Source organism: Dendroctonus ponderosae, unplaced genomic scaffold, assembly GCF_020466585.1.
Source record: "Dendroctonus ponderosae isolate FM_Combo_2020 unplaced genomic scaffold, Dpon_F_20191213v2 Dpon_F_20191213_1, whole genome shotgun sequence".
In the NCBI taxonomy this organism is placed as follows: domain Eukaryota; kingdom Metazoa; phylum Arthropoda; class Insecta; order Coleoptera; family Curculionidae; genus Dendroctonus; species Dendroctonus ponderosae.
In genome coordinates this window covers 28015507-28041045 of record NW_026017110.1, presented here as the reverse complement: position 1 = coordinate 28041045, position 25539 = coordinate 28015507, and the positions used below count along the sequence as shown (strand labels likewise).

At 36.2% G+C, this 25539-nt stretch overlaps 1 protein-coding gene across 1 annotated transcript in view; it reads left to right on the top strand.

Moving 5' to 3' along the window:
- LOC109536088 (homeobox protein SIX3) overlaps positions 1–25539 on the top strand; it is a 54038-nt gene that overhangs the window by 22411 nt on the left and 6088 nt on the right. The gene's annotated exons all lie outside the window — the stretch shown is intronic.

Sequence of the window (25539 nt, the reverse complement as noted above, 5' to 3'; positions counted from 1 at the left end):
GAGAAGGGCACACAGAGTGGGCCAAATCGAATAAAACAGTAATTTCAAGGTTTGTTTAACTCCAACTCGTTTCCTTGTGAGCTAGTGAGGGTCGAGGACAAACACACCACCACATTGCCGAATAAGAACGACAGTGGCTTTCGCTGGCAGGGGAATATTTATGTCTCGAGGTGTAACATTCACTAATTAATGGAACATTAAAGCCTGGGCAAATAATAGCTGAAATGCGGCATTTCGGCCCTATCGGTGTGAAAAGATCTCGGGAAAGACGCAGATAGCATCGTTACATATTTACCCTTCATCCCTGAGTGACATGCCCTGCCTAACGAGCCGAAACATAATTAAGAAACCGGAGAGTTTTGCCGCAAATTTCCAATCTACTCCATTCAGGGCACGTCGATAGACTACCCTCTTTAACCCTATAATTTGCATCGTGCTCAAAAGTTGCAAATTGAACCATTCAAGATCGTTTCTGGACGATATTTTCCGGAATCGTTTATTCAGTTGATCTAGAAATTGCCATCGTAAACTAGGAGCGCCTAATGATTACAGTTCCAACCCCCCCCCTTCTTTAATCTTCAAAGACATTCTTAATGGGTTAAAATCCAATTTTTCCAGTTCAGTCGACTGCTGTTGTTTGCCACCGGGCTGAAGTGCCCTGGACAAATATCCGCTGCTTGTTCGATTGATTTCAAAGTCATTCCAAACCTTTCCTGTATCAATATCAGGCTCTAAAACTCCTCGTTCCGACACCATCACATAACTGAATCGTTTGGCTGTGTCACGTCTATTGTTCTAAACACTTCTTTTGTGCCAAACTGTTTACCCACCTTGTTTGGATTCTACATTCGTTCTCGTCTAGCGGTCAAGTCAATTGGGGTTTTAGACACTCTGTCACTCGCTCGGTTTAGTTATTTTCCGACAAAACACCGTCGCTATTGTTTTCCTCGCTTTGTTTGCCGTCTGTGAACCAACGAGGGATTTGTTTAATTTCATTAAGGAATTTCTCTAATACGAAAGCATTAGCACAAGATTTTTCCTCGTGTTCCTGCAGATCTTGAATTTCCCGGATTGGTTTGGTTTGTCTTATGGTATTAGCCCATGTCTGATTTCTGTTGGGCTCAATTGCCATCATTGCATTTTTCACACATATTCAGATGAGCATTTAGGGCAAAACTTGCAGGATTTCAGATCGTGGTTCCACGCATCAGTGGCGTGCATCCTCAGATTGCTTGTTTTCTGCTACTTTTCCCAGTTGACACAGACACCAATAGAGTCCAAATTAATGGTTCCTCTCATTTCTTACTTATTTTTCTTGTTGTTTCTCGTCTTTGATGCTTTACTCATTACCTACTTGGCTTTAATGCATCATTTGTTTTTCTTGTTCTTATTTTCACACAAAATAATGTTCGTACTTTTTGTATTTCTTTGCCATTTTACTATTTCTTACTCTGCATTAACGTTGTTTACATAACTTATTTTATATTTTCAATTTGTTCAATGCTTTTATAGTTTTTTTTAACTTTTCGTCGGAGTTCCGCACGCATGCTACTTCGCTCATTGTTTTCCTTGCAATTTCTTACTTACGTTCCTTGTTATTTTTCATCTGTACTGCTTTACTCGTTATATTTCTTTCCCCTCCATATATTTTCATTCGTAACTGGTGATACTGTCTTTTTAATTCCCCTTTTTTCTCATTTTTGAACTACTGTGTATTGGCATTTTTCACATGCTGTTTTCAGTTTGTTCATTATCTCCTTAAGATTGTTTCTGAGTGGTTTCACAGTTCGTGTTATTTTGCTCGCTACTTGACTTGCTATTTATTACTTATTTTTCACTTGTGCTGCTTTGCTTATTGTCTCCCTTGCTTTCCGCATCGTCTTTTTATTCCTTCTATTTATTTTCACTAATATCTAGTGTTAATTTCTCTATAAACTTTTCTATTTTCGATGTGATTCACTGTTCAAGTACCTACTTGGCATTAACTTTTTTTATAATTTTTCGTTTTGTTCTCATCAATCCTATTTTGCTCGTTGTTTCCTTGAAATTTCGCACTTATTACTTGTTATTTCTGACCTGTAATACTTTGCTCGTCAGCTTCTTTGCTTTGCTCATCTCATTATCTTTCTTCTTCTCCTTCTATTTATTTTCACTGTGTCTATTGTTACTTTTCTCTTCACATTTCCATTCTCCATTTTATTTATTTTTCAACTACTATGCATCTACTTGTTTTCGCATTTTTCATTTTGCTCAATGTTTTTTTTTAGCTAGTTCCTAATTGCTTTCGAAGTTTTACCTGCATATTGCTCGCTGTTTTCCTTGCAATTGACTATATATTTCCCTTGTTATTTCTCACCTATAAAGTTTTGCTGATTATCTTTCTTCCTTTGCGCGTTATCTGTATTTTCTTCATATCTAGTGTTTTCATATCTCTATTCGGTTTCTTCATTTTTCATCTCCTGGGCATTAACGGTATTTCGAATTTTTAATTGTTTTCACAGTTTTGTTAGTTTCTTCTTCTTTCTTCAACTTCTCGTTGTTTTGCCTAGAATTTCTTGTCTATTTTCCTGGTTATTTTTGGTGTGTAATGCTTTCATTGCTTTCTGTAATCTTCACTAATTTATGATGTTACTTGCTCTGCTCACTCATTCAATTTCCACTTTCATTTTCTTGAATGTTTTTTAACAATATGTTTTTACTTCCTATGCCCGTTACTTTCCTTGCGATTTCGTTCTTATTTTTCTTGTTGTTTCTAATCTGTAATGCTTTGCTCGTTAGATCCCTTGCTTCGATCATTATCTTTGATTTCTGTCTTCATTTTCACTAATTGTAACTTTCTCTATGCACTTTTCCATTTTCCACTTTCTTCATTTTTAGCTACTCTCTACTAGCATTTTTTACTTGCATTTTGCCCCATTTTAGTTTTATTCAATGTTTTAGTATCTTGTCGCTAATATTATTTGTCATTTTTTTGGTACTTTCCTCTCCGTTATGCTCATTTTCATTGCAAACTTTGCACATGTTGCGATTTGCTTTTTCTTCCGATAGTTTCGTAATACTGTTCAGTTTGTTGATTTATTTTTGCGTATCAGTTGCGATTTTCTATATTTTCCTATTCATTACTATCTTGTTCATTGCTTTCCTTGTAGTAATTTTAGCAGCTGATGTTCACTGTTTTAACTTACTATTCCTTACTCCTTTGTTTTGTTTAGTCCTCTTTCCCCAATAATCTGTTTAGATGAAATATAAGTTTAAATAATTTTGATTTGATGATTTTCTCTGTACGTTTACTTCTCCATCTTACTTATATTTTTATATCTGATGTATATATTTGTTTTGTTATGGACCTTGCAACTGGGGAAAATCGGTATGTTTACGATTACTATCCTTTTTGCTGTTTAGATTAGTTAGTTGCTCTGTGTTGTTATTTGTTTCGTCTTCTCACCTTGTCTTTGTTTGTTATTTCGGCAGTTCTTTGTTACTTGTTTTTATTATACATTGCAGGTCTATTTCTTTTTACTTTAGAGCGAAGCTCCTCTGAGGATGCCAGTCACACGCGTTGGCGAAACGTTTGCAATATTTTTCTAGCCAAGATGGCCTCATCAGTTTCTTGCAACTGTCGCGAAAGCCTTGCGCTTTTAATCAAGCATTGGGTTACTTTTTCATTCTGTCTCAGTTTCAGTAGTCTTTTACCCTGAACTATCAGACATTTGCACGGTTGTTTTTTCATTTTTCTTAATTAGGGCAGGTGACCATCAATAGCTCCCGGAGATTTATGAATTCCCCCCGAACTAATGATCATTAGGCCAGACGGTGTTGAGAATTACACACGATTCGTAATGATCCTTATTAATCTGGTATTATGCTTTGTGCGATTCAATATTGTTCGGAACCACCTATAGTCCAACTGTCTTGACGCTTTGTTTCATGACTAATAGAGCGATCAGCGTTTGATGAGCCGCATTTATCCAACTTATGACGATAATCAGTGAAAACGGGTCGTTTCATTAGTCGGTTCAACATCCCGCTGAGAAGGTCACTTCATTCATTTGTCATCTCCACACCACGTCCGAATGGGGCTCCACACGATCAGTTTGTCTATTTCAAAAGGGGGCTCAGATCGTTCACTGAGCTACTGTGCCTTCAAACACATTCTTCCCAATATTTCCGATAATTGCCATCAAAGAAGTTACTTTGGACCCGAATTGTGCCAATTTTTACGTGAAACTGTCTTTAAAAAATTAGGCTTAATGGCTTTTTGCACCATAAATAAACGCCTGAGTGTTGAAAGGTGTATTAGGTGTATTGCGAGTGATGATTTGCGCAATTAGTTTCACTTTCATTGTTCAAATGCGGTGGATTTGGACACAAGGTTAGTGATATCAACACATTCTTCTCATTCTCCCAGCCCCCATCATCAAATAAAATGGAAGTGCAATATTCAGCTTTCGAGCTTCTTCTATTCAAGTTCGCAACTAAAAAACCTGCAAGGTGATTAGGGCCGAGCCTCCGGTAGTAATTGCTTCTTTTCTAGCCGCTACTTCAACATCGTATCAATCTTATGAGAAGCTGCGCTTAATGGCTTTAGCAAATCCTATCAATAATTATAACTCTATAGCTTCTGCAGCGTATAATAGTAATTTTTAAAAGTCGAAGGAAAATACACGAGTGCCAAAAAAGCAGGCTGAAATAATGACAACAATTTTAAAGCAAATAAATATAAATGTGGCGCAGCATGTCCAAAGTTGATGCAAAATGAAGCTCTGGTGTGACTTAAAAATGATGGAAAAAAACGTCCAGAAGACAGCGAAGAAGACGAAAAAACAATTTTGCCAAAATGGCAAAACATAGGACGGTTAACATGTACAACAAGGAGAAAAGGGAGGTCGTTGCAAACCGTCACAATGTAATTGTGAAAAGTCCATAATTACAGAAACAAATGGGTTTGACAACAAACATATAAAATATGACATGGAAGAGGTGTTTAAAAAAGCTTCACGTCAGGAGTATTTAAGTTTTTTCCACAATTTGGAGAACACAAAGATGAACAAATGAAAACAATTGAGAAAAGGAGAGTAAATAAAATTGGATGCCACCAAACAAAACTACAATAACATTGACAAACAGGAATATCAATTGAAGATGAACAGAAAGCGCAAAAAACTGTAGCGATGTAAAAAAGTAGGAATGTATGTAGCAAAAAGAGTGTGGACGCACAGAAGCGATCTCGAACAGACAAATCTCAACAACTGGATTTAATATTGAAAATATGAGAGAAATAAGCATTAGGGTAGAGTTCAATGAAACTTGAAGAACAATTCAAGGAAAGTAAACTAAAGGAAGCAAAGTAAAAATTAAAAATTTCATTCTTATGGCTTTATGGAGCGCTAGTCTAAGGAAATTTTCATGTGATCACTTTGAATTCTCTACTTAATCAGGCTGGCATGATCCAAAGGCTCCATTCTCCAAATTAACTCAATTAACATCATCCAGGTCTTGTTGCGCGCCCTCTGGCACTCATTTCAATATTCCCGGTAAACTTAGTTTGGGGATTCTGAGCCACAATAGCGTTGCCACAAAGATGCAGTAGAAAATCGGTTATATCAATTTAAGGGTAATCCGCTAGATTGCAAATTATCCAAATTATCTTATGACGTTCCAATCTGTCTTCTCTAAGTAGTTTTCAGTCCTCCTTTGTATCAGATTAGGTACTTCTGAGAGGGTGATTGAGTCAGATTTCTGCATACATACTTTGCCTGTTTGCAGTAAGTTTTTGAACATTATTTTGGTTCTTAGTGAGTTGTTTTATGCAGCCAAAGTTTTACTTTAAACGGGTTTTGAAACGTTTTTGTTTTATCTCAATCACCTAATCAATTATAAAGCAATTGGCAGTTCAGAACAGAACAACTTAATCACATTCCAATAATTAATCAATCAAGATTCAGTGTGTTCCGCATGTAAGACGATAATAAATGCTGGAATTCTTCGATAATAATTCCAGTATTTCTAGGTTATTTAGGAAGTATCGTTAGATTCTAGTTTATTGGGTCTGTTACCTCGCTAATGGCCAGTTGAATAGTAATCATGGGAAATATCGACGTTTCAGTTAGCCGAGATTCGTTGCGAACGCAAACAGCGGAAATGTGTTAGTTAAACTTGGACAAGGAATCAGAAGAAAAACGACCACTTTTTCAATGGGAAGGATGCATTTGGCGTTTGTTCGCTTGGTTGCAACTACGCGAAGTGAAATTGGTTCCTCCTCGGATTAGTCAAATTTCTTCTCATTTCAAGGATTCTCTTGCCGCTATAAAAATAATTGTTTAGTTTGACAAAAAAGCTTCTTTTGCTCTCAATTTTAGGTATCGAAACTATCGAAGGACTTGAAAGCTTATTGATGGGAGCTGAAGACAAATTAGTGCTTTGCGTTTTTGGAAACCCATGAAGTTTGAATAAATGTAGTAAAAACTCGTTTTTAAATCAATCTTTTTGTTCTTACCGATCCTCTGGGTGCAGTTTACATTGCATGAAGAAAATTCCTCTTCCTATACCTACTTGGTTTGTGTTTTTTAATATAATTGTACCAAAGTAGTCGAAATTTATAATAAGCCCCTAAAAGAAGCCGCAGAAAACGCAAAAAACGACAGTCTTTGAAAGGCGCAAAACAGCTTGAAAGCCAGATTTGTTTGGTTCGCGTATGCCAAAATCAGTTTAGTAGCAAATCGAGTGGAAAACGATAGAAACCAATCTCATGTAGACACTCTAATTAAGCCGTGGAAGGTCAAATTAACAGTTGACATTCACTGAGATCGAGTTTCTCGGATAAATCGTGCAAAATACCACCGATGGCCACCTGGCTTCGATGAAATCGATCCTCGAATCGGATCGAATTTAGGTCTTCTAAACTGTGTGATTCGAGTCGATCTCTCGGTGTAACTCGAGTGGCCGACAATCCTGATTTATATGCGGAGGATTTTTATTCGGATTTTTCCAAAGTGATTAACTTTGTGACTGATTTGTCCTCTATCGGCTTCAACAAATGGCGGTAACAACTGAGAGCCCCATTAGCTTCCGGCGGCTTCCAGCCATTTAAATTTCGCACTTTCGTTTCTTTCGGCATCAAGTTCAGATGTCGTTTTCGCAGTTAAGAAAGAAGCCAGATGCTGGGGTGCGAAAGTCGGATCAAAGGGATCGAGAATTGAAATCTCCAGGGGACTGGCGCTCCAACTCCCGAATCGGCAACTATCGCCTTGGTTCTTGCTTATTTGCGCCCACCTTATCCATTCCTTTGAAGGGTGTTTATCGGAGATTACGTATAATAAACTTCTGCCCTTTGGTGTCTCTCGTAAAAACGTTGTTTTTGTCTACACTATTATTTTAAGTTACTAAGAGGCACTTGGATGAACGTTAAAGTCATTTGATCAGTTTGCTACTTAGATATTCAAAATAATTGATGTGCATTCCAGAAATTTATCTGCATACAAGAGTTTTTAAGCTTAAAACTGACTTTTGAACTTTGGAATATGTATGGATCGTTTAACTGTCGAAGAACACGTAAAAAATTATTCAATTTTACTATGAAAATGGTGATTGTGCCGTATCAACGTTTAGGGCTTTACGAGCAGATTACGGTCGACATAATCGACCCACAAAGCAAACAATTTTGAACACAGTGAAAAAAATTGAAGAGACTGGATCGGTCACTGATATTGTAAGGCCTGTGCATCATCGCAACATTCGTTCAGCTGAAAATACCGCTGTTGTTGCTCAACGTGTGGAGGAAGATCCGAATTCGTCGCTTCCCCGACGTTCTCAACATTTGGGCTTGTCTTACGGCTCATTGTGGCAAATTTTGCAATTGGATTTGAAGTTCCATCCGTACAAAGTACAACTGACTCAAGAACTTAAACCTCAAGATCATGGGCAACGCAGAACATACGCAAATTGGGTGATTGAACAGCAAGCCGTTAATGATGATTTTTTCGAACCGGATTTTCTTCAGCGATGAGGCTCATTTTTCGCTCGGTGGCTACGTGAATAAACGGAACAGCCGTATATGGGGCTCTCAAAATCTTCAGGTGATCGCAGAAAGGCCTTTGCATCCTGAAAAAGTGACCGTAAGGTGTGTATTATGGTCCGAAGGCGATCAAGGAAGAGCCATAACAGACAATTCTGAGCGCTACGGACACATGTTAACCGATTACTTATGGAGATAAATTGAAGATTATGATTTGGAAGACATGTCATTCCAGCAGAATGGGGCAACGAGTGACACAACACTGGCAGTTAGAGCCCTATTGCAAGAGAAATTTATAGGACGCGTAATTTCGAGATTGAGTGATGTCAATGGGCCCGCAAGATCCTGCGATTTAACACCGTTAGATTTGAGCAAATGAAAGTCAATATCCGTGAAGTTAAGACCGAGATATTATCGGTAATGTGCCAAAAAGTAATTCAAAATTACCTCGAAAGGATTGAGCCCTGTAGGAGGTCCCGTGGAGGACATTTAAATGATATTGTTTTTCACGTATAATGGCAAGGTTTAATCTTTATATTGAATTAAAATTATTTTCGTCTCCATCTGAACATTTTGTGTGTTTTTTTGTTTTAGTTAGTTTCTTTGTTAAGTTAGTTTAATTTTTGTCGGCGATCGCAGCGAATTTTGGACTTTTATGGGAAATTCCTGGAAGTTTCCATGATTTTTTCTGTTACTAAGGCGAGTCGACTGAGCGTTGGTAAACACGAATTTTCAAAAATTCGTCAATGAAAAACCGAACATTTCTGAATGCGCCGACCCATAAGATCACTCGACGGAGAAAATCGGCTGCTTTAAGTAAGGAAAAACTTACTTGATTAGAAACATTTTGGGAGTTTCCAGGATGTTTTCAATTGCGAAGAGCTAGATTAATCTCATGACTCATAGTAGGGCCAAGGAATTCGCCAAGGAAAAACCAAAAATTCCCGAAGACATCCTGGGAACTCCCATAAATTTTCTAAGCAAGTGATTTTTTCGTCACTTAAAACAGCGGATTTTCTCTTTCGAGTGATTTTATGGGCCGCATAGCAGGATGTTTTCAGTTACTAAAAGGAAGCGGTTGGCCGTTGATAGAGATAAACGAGTCATAAAAACACTGTTAAGAAACAACCAAAAATCTCTCAAGTCTGTACAGAATATCAGTCGAAAGAGCAAGTCTACGGTTTTAAGTGAAGAAAAACTCGCTGTAATAGGAAATTTCTCGAAATTTTCAGGATTTTTTCCAGATACTGAATCGAAGCAATTGGTCGTTTGACAACGCGGATTTTTCAAAAATTCACCAAGGAAAAACCAAATATTTCTGCATGCGGTCCATAACTTCACTCGAAAGAGAAAATTTGCCGCTTTAAGTGAGGATCAAATCAGTTCATTAACAAATTTCCAGGAGTTTCCAGGATGCTTTCATTTACTAAGACGAAGCGGTTGGCCGTTGGTATAGATAGTCGAGTTTAAAAAAAAATGTTAAGAAAAAACCAGAAATCTCTCAAGCCTGTACAGAATATCACTCGAAAGAGAAACTCTGCGGCTCTAAATGAGGAAAATGTCACATGAATAAGAAATTTCTGCGAGTTTTCATGATTTTTTTCAGATACTAAATCGAAGCAATTGGTCAATTCAGCAAAAATTGCTGAATGCGGACCATGACATAGCTCGAAAGAGAAACTCGTCTGCTTAAAGTGAGGAAAAATCATTTGATTAGAAAATTTCTGGGAGTTTCCAGGATATTTTAAGTTACTAAGGGGAAGCGGTTGCCCTTTGGTATAGAGCGACAGATTTAAAAAAATTGACAAGGAAAAACTAAAAATCTCTCAAGCCTGCCTTGAATACGATTCAAGAGAGCAAATCTGCGGCTTTTAACGAGGAAAACCTCACTATAATAGGAAATTTCTGGGAGTTTTCAGTATTTTTTTAGACACTAACCCGATTGGTTGTTGGACTACACGCATTTTCCAAAAATTCGCCAAAGAAAAACTAAAAATTTTTTAATCCGGCCCGATATAAGTTGAAAGAGAAAATCCGCGGTTTTAAGTGAGGAAAAAACCACTTTATTAGGAAATTTCTGAGATTCCAGTATTTTGTCAGTTACTAAGGCGAGGCAATTGGCTGTTGGAAAACACGAATTTTTCAAAAATTTTACAAGAGAAAGCCAAAAATCTCACAATCTAGCTCATTATATCACTTGAAGCAAAAAATACGCTGCTTTTCCTGAGGAAAAACGCATTTTTATAGGAAATTTCTGGCAGTTTTCAGGATTTTTTTGAAAACTAAAGCAAAGCGATTGGTCGTTGGGCAACACCGATTTTTTCTAAAAATCGCCAAGATAAAACCAAAAGTCCCCAATCCGGCCCATAATATAACTCCGAAACAAAATTCGCTGCTTTAAGTGAGGAATAACTCACTTTAATAGGAAATTCCTGGAAGTTTCTAAGATTTTTTCAGTTACCAAGTGAAGTGAAGAGATAGAAGAGTCTAGAAGAGACTCATAGAAGACTTCTTCCACTCTTCTAAATACAGGTGTCTCTCTAAAATCCATGAAAAGTACGACCTTTAGCTTCTCAAGCCAAGCTTTAACCCACAACTGAAAGCACTAAAAAATCGAGTTCGATATGCGTCTTTTTGTAAAATTGTATCTGTCAATAGGGCAACAGTGGCGTTTTCGCGCTTGAATGAAAGTGGAAAGTTTGTGGTTTTTCTACCGGGAAACTTGCTTAACTTCTTTCTGCATTTGCAGTTTTGGAGACTTAGTTATAAAAAACCGGCAAAAAAGGAAAAAAAATTGCATGAGAGATACGCTTTCGAGGCCTGTGTGAGTGGGAACATAACTTAATAAGCTACGATTGTATGCACTTTACGCAGGGAAATGAGTCAAACTTGTTAGTAGTTGGCGTGAAAACATTGATGCACTTAACACAATCAACTCGCCTGGACGTTCGCTCACGTCATTTGTCAAATTCGCCATTGTTTATGGTATAATTAAACTCCCAGTGTAGGAAACAACTCCATCATAATATCCAATTAATTTTCCAATGGAAATTATGCAAATAGTAAATGGGTTCGTGTCAGATATGGTGTTTTTGATTGAATATTCGTCAAAAAAGTGCAAGCAATCCTCCGCTAGATATTACTTACCATTCTTTGCGTTCTCTTGGGGATTAAAATCGAGATGTTATCGGGCTCTGAGCGCCCTGTCAGCATGACAAAGCCAGTTTGGTGGTATCCCGCAGCTAAAGAAAACACACGATATTGCTGGCGCCAAACTTCCGCCAGTGCTGCCAACATATGTGAAATGTTTATCTTTGCCTTGAACGGCCACGGAATTAAAATCGGATCAAGTAACGCGGCGTCTAAAGAGAAAAACTCAGTTCTAGAACCTTCAGTTGTACCTTCAAAGTCAACGAGTTTTACTTTGGTTGCTCATGATACAGTCAAAGGCTTTGCTCAAGTCAGAGAAGACACCTGTTTACCGACGGAGTGAAACCAAGCGAAAAATTTGTCGATTTTTGAATGCCCCAGCATTACAGCACTGAGACCCTTAATGAGGTTGTTAAGAAAAAAGGAAACCTGACCTGACCAACAAACCCACAAAATCGAAATCTTTGGCCTCAGGGATCCTCTTTCGCACATAACTTGCCATTTGACGAAAACCAATCAAGAAAATCTCGTGCAGTTATCCACTTGCAGGAATACATCAAGAAATACGAACTAAACACAGAATTTGAATCAAACAAATTGAAATGTTAACAAGAACAAAAGTTTCTGTAGTGATGAGTCAGTCTAGATTTGAAAAAGCCTAAAAAGAGCGTAAATAAACCAACTGAAGAAAAATGGTTCAACAAAAGCTTTCAACTCCTTTAATCAGCAAAACTAGGTGAATAAAAGTGAATAAGTAACAATGGGGGAGCAAAGAAATCGAAGAATTCAACAGAGGAGAAAGCCAGAAGCTCGAATAAATCAACGCAATTATCAATCAATACCGAGGAATAATAAACAGATCAAAAAGGAAAAGCTATAAGTTAATAGAAAAGAGCAAACACAATCAAGCTAAAAATGTCCAACACATGCAAGATGAGTTAGAAACTGTTGGGAAACACAGACGGCTACAAAAGCGTCCACATACAGTGAATATATCGACTAGTTTTAAACGGTTTAAAACACATGCAACAAATCTAAAGAAAATTACCTTCATAAACGAATTACACTCGAAAATAAATTATTGCAATCACGAAATTGAAAACTAGCGAAAGAAATAATAAATAAATTAACAATTTTAACTAGAAACTCAATCAGAGACGTGAACCAGAACTTCAGAACTAAAGATCCATAGAAAAATAGTTAAAACATTGTCGAAAAAAATGTTGGAAAATATTATTTAAAACCAAATTACACTCGAAAGTAATTGAATTTTACAAACGAACTACAAACCGAACAAAGTACCTTAAAAGAAATATAAAAATTTCAATAATGGTAGACAATAAAATAACGAATCTCAATGGAAACAAAAGTGAGTTTATATTTGCAAACGACTCCAGAAATTAATAACTGAAACTAACTTGAAGAAAGTTCACAAAAAAGACGTCTGTAAGGGAGTCACAAGTGAACGTCAGGGGATTGTACTTAAGAAATGCCAAAACATTCAAGATAAAAAAACAAATTATAAATATTGAAGAAATCAGTGGTAAAATATTACCTAAGGTAGCCAATAAAACGTAAAAACTCAATTCGTTTAAAGGTGCAAGCCTTAAAAGAAGCATAGAAAAACATAGAAATGTCAAGTGAAGAAACATTTGCGAAAAGTTTTGGGAAAATTAATAATAAAAATCAATTATAGTGATTCAGAGTTCACAGTTAGAGTCACTTAAAAATTATCAAGGTCAGAACAAAAAGAAAAATAACCATAAAAAACCAGTAAAACCATCAGCTTCATAATAAAGTGGGTGACAATTTCAGAAAAACTTATTTAATAACCAAGTTACACGCTAAAGTAATTGAATTTTGAAAAGAATATATAAACATATCAAAGAACCTGAAAAGTACACAAAAGTATCATCAAGTCAGTTTAGATTTGTAAACGTCAAAACAATGTAGAAAGGCTTTTAAAAATGGCACTCGGAAGCGACTTCCACGCTAAAGTAAGTGGATTAAATTGAGGAAATGCAAAATTAATATAAAACTTGCAAAATAAGTAAAAAATCAATTATATACATTTCAGACAATCAAAACACGAAAAACAAACTAAACTATTCAAAAGAGTTAGGAGGAGACAGAAACTCTAACGAACCATTCGAAAACAGTATAAATATGAACTTCACATGAAGTGATGAATGAATCACATGCGAAGTTTGTTGGATTTTATAAAATTATAAATCGAACAGAGAGAATGAAAGAAAATAAAAATAATAATAATGGTAGGTTAGGTTAGGTCACTAATAATGGCAGCAAATGAGACAAAAAAAACTCATTAGAAACGAAAGTCAGTCTAGATTTGCAAATGACTCAAGAAATTATTAACTTAACTTAACAAAATTGAACAAAGTTTAATAAAATAGACGTGTTTAGTCAATTCAATCATTAAAAAATGTCTTCCAAATTAAACCAAGTAGGAGTTGGATAGTTGGATGCTCAAATTGGATGTTTTTGGTCAACTGCTCTGTAACTGCAACAGCTCTGTAAAATTGATAGAAATGACCATCAGCCTGATTGCGAAAGTGTAAAAAATCGAAGCACGGCAGTGAAGAATCAACTTAATTAAAACTGACTTAAAACAAAATGATGAAAGTTAGGAAAAACTGCACTAAAAAGCAGGTCACATACTCAAGTGAATGCAAAAGCTAAAATTCAAGGTGCTAAAGAAAAAATTATAAACCAACAAAAAGGTTCAAAATTATCAAAGGTAACAAATAGAAGCGAGAAACGCTGTAGACAACAATCCGCTCAGAAGTGCTCTCAAAAATTCGCATAAACAATGCAAAAAAACAGTAAAAAATTAACACTGATTAAAGCCACAAGAGCTATTGAAAGACAGTGAAGATATTAACTTAAAAAAATGACAGACACGTTTGGGAAAAAGAAAATTCAATAATTTAATAAGGAAATCACACAGCAAAGTAATTGAGCCATAGAGCAAATACGAAGCAAAGAAAGAGTTTGAGAAAAAACTTAAATAATTTACAAAGAGAAGGAAAGGTAATGTTCTAAAACCACAGTCAGTTAAGGTTTGGTAATGTGCAATTAACCGGTAAAGCCCCAAAAAGCCCCAAAATATCGAGGCTCATATTAAACAGGCAAGTTTTTCGCTCTCGGCCAAAGCAAAACGATGGAAATCTCCATGCGTCCCAGGCCAATATTGTGGACAATTTAAAATTGTCCGGTCATTACATCTTTTGTACGTCCCGAAACGACAGAAATTGAATTTTCTGCCATTCAAAGCCGTAATTCGAATGCGGTGGTTTTGACGTGTCCGCCGGCCTTAAATAGGGGGCGCCGGCCTCCCCACAATGACTACAAACTTCAGCCGGCCTTGTAATCTAATGTGACGTTTATATTTGGACGTTTATTCCGCACTTCAATTCGCTTTCCTGCACCCGAACATGTTTCACACCCTCCGCCTTTATTCACTTTCACACTATCGGAATATTCGAAGATTTGATCATATTCAATGCAAAACTTTCTTTTCACTTTCTCTCATCCACTTCTAGCATTTTCCGTTTAAGTATCGCAAAAGGATCTTCGCAATTTAATCAACTTGCAGGATTTTTTGGCATTATTCAAATTACCTACTTGATCGCCCTGTATATTTCGCAAACATTGAGAGCTATCGATGACTTTATGGTTGTTCCTTCAATTTTCTGTCTATTTTCCTTGTTGTTCCATAATTCTTTTGATCATTATCATTACCTTCATTTATTCTTGTCCACTTTTTCATTTAGATTTATCTACATTCTGCATTTTTCAATTAGGTACTATTTATTGACATCTTTTTGCTTGCATTCTGCCATCGTCTTTTTATTTCAGTGGTTTTTAGTTTATTTCTAATTGCTGATATGGCGCAAATGAAGCCTAAATTCGTAGTTTTTTGACAATTTTGTTGTTACTCTTTTCTTTCGTCTCGTTTATATACATTTTTACTGTAGACATTGTTGCGATTTGTTTTTTTGTCAGATAGAATTTTTTTATTTCATACTGTTGATTTGTTTTCATCATTTGCTCGCAATTCTCATTAGGGCTTCATTAAACAGTGGTTCAGTGCTTCTGCTTCTTCCCTTTGATGCATTTCAATGCTTTCGCCTTCTTTCTTCATCTAGAATTTACCCCAGTCGACATGTTCCTTATTTTTATTTTTACTGTTTCTTATGTGTAATGCTTTGCTTATTGTCTGCCATTTCCTTCTACTTATTTTCATTCATCACTAGTTTTGCTTTCTCTATTGTCTTTTACATTTTTCACATGCATTTTTCAGTTTCGTCAATGTGTTTGAGTTTGTCTCAAATTGTTTTCAAAGTTTATCATGCATGTTATTTTTTTCGTTGCTTAACTTTTTTTGTGATTTCCCCGCTGCAATGCTTTTCTAATAAGAAAATTAATTAAATTAAAATTAAATCTAATTCAACCAAGGGAGATAACAATCTCCCTTGGTTGACTCTCTATCTTTCTGTTCCTTATCTTTATTTTCATTCTGGACTAGCGGTTGCACTTATTATTATGTGGTTTTTGTGTATCATTTTCCTTCTTATTTTTCCCGGATCAATGTGGTGCTATGATGTTTTTTTTTCAAAATTATCGTACTCTTAATGTTTGCTTTTATAAATAGCAAAGCACGCAGACTGAAAGTTGAATGCTCTTGTACAATTTCGTGGATTTTTTTTTCTTCACATATTTAGATTTTATTCAAAATTTGTTACTGTATAGGTGAATTAGTATTTTCCATCCTTTCCACAGCTTCGAATTTTCACTTAGGTCTCAGTGAATTGTCTTTTCAAGCTTGATGGTTTCTCCTATATTTTCTGATATTTAATTAATTTGTTTAAATTTGTCTTTTCCAAAGCGCGTCTGTAATTCGACACTTTCTTCATTACATTTGAACATTCTGTTTTACAAATACTTTTTGTCTCTTTCGATGTATGTAGAATTTGGAACAGACGAAATTTGGTGTTTCCTCAATTGTTTTAGAATTGTTTTTAGAAGCAGCTAATGTTCAGCGTTCACTTGATATCTGATATCTGATATTATATTTAATATAACAAAATAATTCAAATTTGCGTTGATTATAGCTTAAAATAAGAATTGGTGATCACAAAACGACAGACTGTCTCATGTTCTGGGATTTCTTTTATTTTCTCTGTATTTGGCTTATAAATTTCACTTTCACTGTGCGTTTTTATTTATATTTTCATTAGGTGCTGTTAAAGAAAATTTTCTCATTGCGTCTGACTCTCAATGTATTTGGCTTGTAAACAATATTAGTTGCTTTGCTTAAGCTGTGTGTCTTCATTTGTATTTCTGTTTAAAGTTGTTAATGTTTTATCACTTTTTAAAGTTTGTTTTCCGTATACTTTCTTTCCTATAATTTTATGGAAACTTAACTGTTTTTTTGTTCTTCTATATGTGTGGGCCTTTTACTTAAGTTTGCCATCATAGCATTCAATTTGCTCGTTGTTTGCTATATTTGGCCTTTATTTATATTCGATTTTTTCGTTTAGCGTGCTGCTGAAATTTGTTGAAAATTGCCTGCTGGCTTTGTTTTGTGTTGAATCTGAGCGAAAGGTTAAATTCAGTGGAAAAAAGTTTATAGAATAAAGAGAATAATTCATAAGAAGTGATAGCACTTATAACAGAGGTCGTTAATTAGCAAAAAATTAAAGATACTTGAAAAATTTGAGAAAAAAATTGTAAAATGGCGCTAAAGAATTCCGAGACAAAGTATCAACTGTTAAATTAAACCGTATGTAAGTAAACAAAGAAGCAACAATGGTTAAAAAAATATTGGGAAACCAAAAGGAAGTAGCAAATCACAAAGCAATTAAGTGTTTTTGTTTTTGAGCTTGGAGTGTATAGAACCAATAGAAAGAAGAAAATACAAAGGTGCTAGAACGCCCAAGAATTAGCCGGAAATGGGACATGGAGCAAACGAGCACACAACAATTGGCACGTGTTTGAATAAAAAATTACCGATTTATAAACTTGGAATGAGAAAAGCAATGAACAGGAAATACAAATCAAAGAATGAAATGAAAGGATTTAATTTGCAAGGATAGTTTAAAACTTTTAGTTGAGTTAACTAAGAAGAAGGCATAAGAATCTTTGGAAAATAGTAACATGGAGGAAACGAAAGAAAGAAGAAAGAACACTTTCGTCCTTAAAAAACTAAAATTTTGAAAGGTTAAACCAAATCAATTAAATACAGAGAGAAGAGTCCGGAGGAAGCAATGGACAGAAAATGAAATCAGCTTGAAAATATGAATGTAAAAAGGCGAAAGGTGGCAAAGAAACAAGTAACGATAGCAATGGAAATAGAAAATAAGGAAACAATGGAAAAAACAAATTTGAACGCATTTAGCAAGTGTTTGAATTGAAAAGTGCAAATACAAAGCTACCAGAACGGTTAAGATTTTTCAGAAACGTAACATGGATCAAACGAAGCAAAGAGGAACCTAATTTGATCCTTGAAAATGAAGAAATGCGGAAAATAAAAAGTACAAACAGGAATATATGTTTGATGAAAAAATAGCAGAAAATATGACATTCGAATTTGATAATACGTTATAAAACATAAAAGGACAACTGTTTGGACATAAATTTGCAAAAAAATGGTCTTCGTATCGTAGAGACTTTCGCAAAAATTATTACGAATGGATAATTAGCATGCAATCTCAATTTTTTCCAGATTCAACTGAAGAGTTGGATGAACAACGTACAAAAAGCTTGAATTAAAAAAGCTTATTAAAACTGTGGAAAGTTTCGCAGTATAGAAATACGAAAAAAATTGAAAAAAAAGACTTGATTTTGCAATCGAAAAAGTTTTAGATTTACTTGTTTTTTTTTTGGAGTTGCAAAATCGACTCAAAGATGACTGCTTCTTTCGAAATTTCTCAAGAACCATTTGAGCCACATAATTCGTTTTTGCATAACAACATGAGTGAGGAAATTCGAGTAGTTTTGACACAGAAAGCGAAATTTGAATATCATACATTGAGCAGCGGCGGATCCAGCTTTCAACTCGAAAAACGAATTGATCAAATCAGTATTATAATAATTACTCGCCGTATTATTAATGCCCCACAAGTCTATTGCCTTATTATAATAATCGCATATGGTGCACTCGCATAATACTGTAATATACCCGGTTCGAATTACCGGGCAAAAGGCTGTAATATGCCACCCTTATCGCTCGCAGCATCAGGAATTCTATTGAAGCTGAAGCCTAAAGAGGCCCATTGAAGAGAGGAATTTTTTTCACAAAATAAAGACCAATGAAATGGCCGCAGACAATGGGCATGTGAAACTGATCCCTGTAAGGTATTGTTTGAACGTACCAAATTGTCATTGAGCACAATAAGCTAAAAATATCAGTTACGGAGAATTGCTGTTTTAAGGGCGATTTTCTAAGTTGTTTAGCCCCAATTTAAGTCCAATTTTTGCCGAATTTGGCTGTTAATAGTGATGGAAGCACAATCGTCTAAATAAACAGCTCGAAGCCACCCTCCAGGCGGATTGGATGGATTGGCAGTGTGGACATTTCCCTCGTTGTATCCAACGTATTATGTTACGCGGTTCAAGCAGCTCCGACTGAAACACAAACTTTCTCAAAACCTATTTGAAAACACTTTGAGAGTTTGTTTATTTAAATAATAGGAGAGTACATTATTTTTGTGTGTTTGGTAACTCGATCGCGGGTAGTTCGAATCTACCTTCTCCGGTTTTAGGACAGTTCACATATGTTGGTTGGCAGCAGTGCCGGAAGTTTGGCGCCGCCAACATCTTCAGCAAGGTTTTTATTTAGATACTTTAATTATATCGGGGGCATTGATTGTTCTGCCACAAACGATTCAAAAACGATACTAAATAGTTTCTGAATAATTTATGCAAATACATATACTTGAGATGATGCTTAGTCCAGATCGGAAACATCCAAAGTTGAAGGAAATTGTGAAAATGTATATCCCGATAGTCAGGAAAAGTACTTCAATCCTCAAAATTCGCGTGCGTAAAGAGTTCTTCTGCAAGCGGAGTTCTCAAACTATTGGAAAACGTTTTTCTTTTCATCAGCCTGAAAAATACCCAGAATAGAATACAGAAGAATTGTGGTCTCTGACCGGGTCAGATTCGAATCCCGTCAATTTTTCTACAGTATTTGTGCCAAGAGTGTATTTGTATACGATTTCATTGAACATTAAAGAAAACAGTCAGCATCAGTTGTTGAAAATACATTTTCTAATACACAAACACCCACATGATCTGGGTTTCCTCCAGTTTAAACAAACTACCTACTGATGAAGAAAACGAAATCGCTGAGTTTCTTCCGAATATCGTGCTGAAGCATCAGTATTTTAGGGACTTTAGGTATTTGAAAACTGCGGTCGAAATTTCCAAATATTCGCCTTTTTAGTTTTGCCAAATTTCCAAATCAGCCCCCAATTGGGCTCGTTTTATGATGAAGAGTTTTTAATTTTGGAAAATAAATCCAACGGTAGCTTCAACGTTTTCAGAAATTTCCGGCGTCCTAAAGTTACGTTCAAAAGCTGAAGGTCTGTGCATTTGAAAAACGGAGCCTAAATTGGGTGCGTTTAGAACTACGGAGCGTGAAGAGTTTTGAAAAACGAACCTTCCGAGGTAAATCCGGCTGTAACTTCAGGGTTTTAAAGCACTTCCGCTACCTGAAAAGAGCGTTTGGAAGCCTAAAGTTGGAGCTTTATTCGGTATTTTGACCTCTGAAAATGTACCGTTAAATGGGTTGTTGACCAAAAATGACTAGAAATTTGGGAAGCGCGTGGATGATTCAAAGGTGATATTTTGCGCAATACTGGCAGTGACTTCCGTCTTTTAACGAACTTTCACTATATTAAACATGCATTGCAAAGCTCAAAATATGATCTCTTTTGAGTCTTAATAATTTCAAAATAAGACCTTAATTTGGCTCATCGGGGCGTAAAAAGTGTGGAAGGTTTCGAAAATTATAATTCACCCGCATAAATCCTGCTATAGATCAGCATTTTGTATACACTTGTGACCTCCAGAAAGTGCATTTTAAAGGGCAGATTGTTTTTATTTCTTAGCGATATTCAAGTTTGAAAATCAGCAGCTAATTGGTCTAGCTTCGGTGTGAAGAGTGTGGAGGGACTTGAAAAAGCAACTTTCCCGTATAAATCCGGCGGCAGTTGCAACGTCTTTAGAAACTTTTTCTAGTTGAAAACCATTGTCAAAAGATCAAATCTTTCGCGTTCTTCGCAGCTTTGAATTTTGATAATCGGTGGGAAATTGACCTTGTTTGATCTGAATAGTGTCGAGGAATTCGGAAAACAAACCTGCTCGGATAAATCAGGCCATAGTTACAACGCCTTTAGAAACGTTTTATATTTGAACACTATTTTTGAAATACTTATCCCGTTTTTCGCATTCTTCTTATCTACAAAGTTTGAAATATTAGGCTCTTAACAGGGCTCATTTTGATGTGAAAAGTTTGAATGGATTCGACAACCAAGTTTTGCCGGCTAAATCCGGAGGAAATATTAGAGTCTTTAGAAACTTTTGTTATTTCAAAACGTTTTCTGAGAGCTCGAACTTATCGCGTTCTTGAGATATCGGAATTTTAAACACGGACATCTAACCAGCCTCGCAATGTTGTATATAGTGTGGAAGAAGTCCACAGACAATGCTTTGCGGATAAATTTGGCGATGGTTTTAAAGTCCTTAGAAACTTTTTGAATTTGCAAACCACTGATGAAAAACCTCAGATTTCGTATTCTTCGGATTTTTGAAATTTGAGAATTTGCCGCTAATTACGCATTTTTTACGGTGAAGAGCGTGAAGCATTTCAAAAAACAATCCTCCTCGACTAAATCCGGCAGTAGTTTCAACATCTTTGGAAAATTTCTGTATTTAAGCACTACTCTCGAAAGAGTAAATTTTGCACGTTTTGCGGCTTTTCAAAGTTTGAAAATTGGCCTCCAATTGACCTCGTGTTGGTGCGATTAGTGTGGAGGGATTCAAAAAACGAACTTTCTTTCATAAATCCACATAAATCCAACGTCTTTAGAAACTTTTTCTAGTTGAAAACTATTTTCGAAAGATCAAACCATTCGCGTTATTCGAAGCTGTAAATTTTGATAATCGGTTTAAAATTGACCTCGGTTTGATCTGAATAGTGTGGAGGAATCCGGAAATCAAACCTGCTCGGACAAATCCGGCGGTAGTTACCACGCCTTTAGAAACTCTTTATATGAAGCGTTTTTATGTGCGTTTTTCAGGTTTTTGAGTTGAAAAAACCGGTCCCTAATTGGCCATGTTTTGGTGTGGATAGTGTAGAGGGATTCGAAAGTTGAACCTTGCCGGATAAATCCCACGAAACTTTCAACCTCTTTGGAAACTTTCTGCTTTTGAAAAGTATTTTTAAAAGTTCAAACTTATAAGGCTTTTCAGAGTTTAGAATTAAAAAACAGCCCCAATTAGCTTCGTTTTGGTGTAAATAGTGTGGAGGGATTCGAAAGTTGAACCTTGCCGGATAAATCCCACGAAAGTTGTAACTGCTTTAGAAACATTCTCAAGTTGAAAAGCATTTTCGAAAGATCGAACCTTTCGCGTTCATCGAAGCTTTCAATTTTTATAATCGGTGGCAAATTGGCCTCGTTTTAAACTCAATAGTGTGGACGAATTCGGAAAACAAACCTGCTCGGATAAATCAGGTCATAGTTACCATGTCTTTAGAAACTTTATATTTGATCATCATTTTTTAAATATCCAGTTTTTCGAATTCTTCTCATTTCCAAAGTTTGAAATATTAGGCCCCCGATTGGGCTCGTTTTGGTGTGAAAAGTGTGGACGGATTCGACAATCAAGCCTTGCCGGATAAATCCTGCGGAAATTTCAACGTCGTTAGAAACTTTGCTCATTTGAAAACGTTTTTTGAAAACTCGAACTTATCGCGTTCTTCAGATTTCTGAATTTTAAACACGAACCTTTAACCGGCCTTGCTATGATGGAAATAGTGTGGAGGACGTCGACAAACGACGCTTTGCGGATAAATTTGGCTCTGGTTTTATAATCTTTAAGAGGTTAAAAGGTGAAGAGTGTGGAGGATTAAAAAAAAATCCTTGGCAAAATCCGGCGCTGGTTTCAACATCTTTCGAAAATTTCCGCATTTAAACTCTACTTTCGACACAGTAAATTCTGCGCATTTTTCAGTCTCTAATTGACCTCGTGTCATAGTATATAAAAAGTGTGGAGGGATTTAAAAACAAACCTTCTTTCATAAATTTACTGGCTGCTTCTCCGGTTGTAGAAACTTTCGACATTTGAAAACCATTTTTGAAACCTGAAAGTTATTGCATTTTCAGATGTTTGAGTTTAAAAAATCGGTTCCTAATTGGCTTTGTTTTGGTGTGGATAGTGTGGAGGGATTCGAAAGGTGAGCCTTGCCGGATAAATCCCACGAAACTTTCAACCTCTTTGGAAACTTTCTGCTTTTGAAAAGTATTTTTGAAAGCTCAAACTTATAGAGCTTTTCGGAGTTTTGAATTAAAAAAAGAACGGTAATTTCAACGTCTTTCTAAACTTTTTGAACCTGAAAACTACTAATGAAAAATCAAATATTTCGGATTCTTCACATTTTTTAAGCTTGAAAATGGGCCTCTACTTAGGCATTTTTTGCGGTGGAGAGCGTGGAGGGAGTTAAAAAACTAACTTTTCTGTATCAATTCAGCCGCAATTCCCGCACCTTTCAAAACTTGCCTCGTTTGGAAACAGCTATGGAAAGCACAAGATCTTCGCTTTTGTCGATTTTTTGAAATAATATATTCGCCCCTAAATTGAGCTCGTTTGGATGAGAATAGTGTGGAATATTTCATAAGGGAACGTTCTGGAAAACATCAGGCTTGACTCTTTTCTTTAATACTTTCTTGTTGCAACGCACACCAATTCCAATGGCGGTTGAAAGGGAAATTTATTCTCTTAAAACCTCCAATAATCGAACTTTTTCAAGCACCACTAATACGAATTCAAGATTCAAAGCCAGTTGATCTGACTGTTTCCTTCAATATCAACACGACCACCAAGCAAGATGGGTTTTAATCACTTTTTTGCACAGCTGATTAGTAATAACAGCTTTTGGAATTAAAATAGCAGACGAGGAAATATGAACTAGTTGAAAGGCGTCTAGCATGGGGCCGTTTTTGTCTTAAGCGCATATCGGACAAATTAATCTTGCGACTCGATAACACTTAATAAGAGATTCCTGGCCTTATTAGAGGGAAACGAAATGCAAATGTGCTCGTAGAAGGAAGGCGACACCCATAAATTATAATATTAATTTCACGAATGTGACTAGTTGCGGTCATTAGTGGGAAAAGTTGACGGTATTGGAGCTTTTCGCTCAAATTGGTTATGACTGATATTTGGTTCTTGATGATGTAAATCTGAATACATTCTTGGAACGTAAATCACCATAAAAGCTCCAGCACTCAAACTTCTTCTCCACCTTCTCACCTTTTCATTAATATTAGTTTGTGGTCAGTTCTTCGCTCTAAATCACCCTCATGGAAGCGTAAATGTTAACAAATAAAACAAAATATATTATTCGATAATGATGAAGAACTGAACTGCAATTCGCGAACGTGATGATGCAGAATGTCTGGACTATACTCACTTTCACTTTAACCCTCTTCAGGCTGATTATAATGGCCAATCATGAGAAGAATAACTAAACGTTGACTTTGGACTAGAAGGCAACTTGAACTGGAAAATTCCCACAGTTGCCCAACGTGAAAACTCATTCCTGTTGACCTGCTGACTAATTTGGAACAATCAGAAACAAAGGACTGTAAAAGTATAACTCTTCGAAGCTGAAGCCGAGCAGTTACTTCAAGCAGTCACATTATTGACATCATGGCAAATAAGGGGGGTTTCTGTCACAATTTAGGGCGTTTAAAGAGACCATTATTATGTGAGGACACAATAGGGCAATCGAGATGTGCATATTTAAACTGGAAGGGTTACCCTTCGAAGGTTAATCGATGAGAAAAATAAGACTAATCATTTAATGCTTGAAATAATGTATCGTGCGAATATCGAATTCGCTTGTCAAGAGCGTACGCCTTTGTGGTCTGGAATAATGGCCAGGGTAATGAGTTTAGTCGATTTTTCGACTCTATTGTTCCTGACGGTGAGAATTGGTTGGGGTTTCATTTCAGGTTGAAGAGGAAAAGTCAAAAAATTCTGAAGATTTTAGTGAGTTTCTCGTCTGGAATGTCTACTGGGCAAAGTGAAGGGTTACAACAGTTTCTGAGTCTTTAGGATGGCCAGTTTTTTTTAGTCCGAAACAATTCAGAGCCAAATGGAATTGAATGCAATTTGCGCCATGTACACCTTCATCTTCTGCTGTAATCCAACCAAATCTGTCTGAATTGAACATCTTCTGCTTTTCGATAATGCCCCCCTTCTTCTTCTTTGTCTTAATTTTCTTCAGGAATTTGCAAAAAACTTGCTTTTCGGTCGCAGGGATTTGCGCCTTTTAGTTGGTCAATGTTTACCCAGCGATCTTCGTCCGTTTATTCGTTTTCGGTTATTTCCAGCAGTCATTTTGGCTTCGCTCACTTAAATAGGGTCTAAATTTTGTCTCTGTTCGATTGCGGTCCAAACATCTTCATATGTTTCTAAAGCCCTTCTCTTTTAAGGATCTATCGTAAGTTCCAAGGACATCAGAGCACATGCTTCCTTCCTACTACTAACTAATGCGGGATTTATTCGACGGGAACGATAGTTTTCGAAACTCTCCATAATCTTTATCGCGAAACTCGACAAAAGTGGAGGTTTTCAACTTGAGAACGCAGCTTTCAGATTTGCTCACTTCCTGAGGAAGCTGTACGGAACGTTCCAGGCATATTCGATTTTTGAATCCTTCCACGGTCTTCATCTCAAAAGAGATTCGACTACGAACTGCTTTCCAACTTTCCTAAACCCGTAGAAAGCGAAGGTTCAGTTCTAACAAACGAATAATTTAAATGCCTGAAGCTTCCAAAGCTGCTGCAACTGCAGTCGGAATTATTTCGAAAAGTAGGTATGTGTTTTGAACCCTCCATTTCTTTTGAAACCTTCTCAACTTCAGTTTTCATATGGAGCCAGTTACTGAAGCAGCCGGTTTTACGGCCGGATTTATGCGGGAAAGTATCACACTCTTCACCGTAAAACGGCTCCATCTAAGAACGGATTTTCACATCTTTCAAACGCTTTTATAAATGCTGGAATTTCCTCCTCAGGCTGCGGGAACTCAAATGATTTAAGTGAGTTAAAGTTTTTACGTT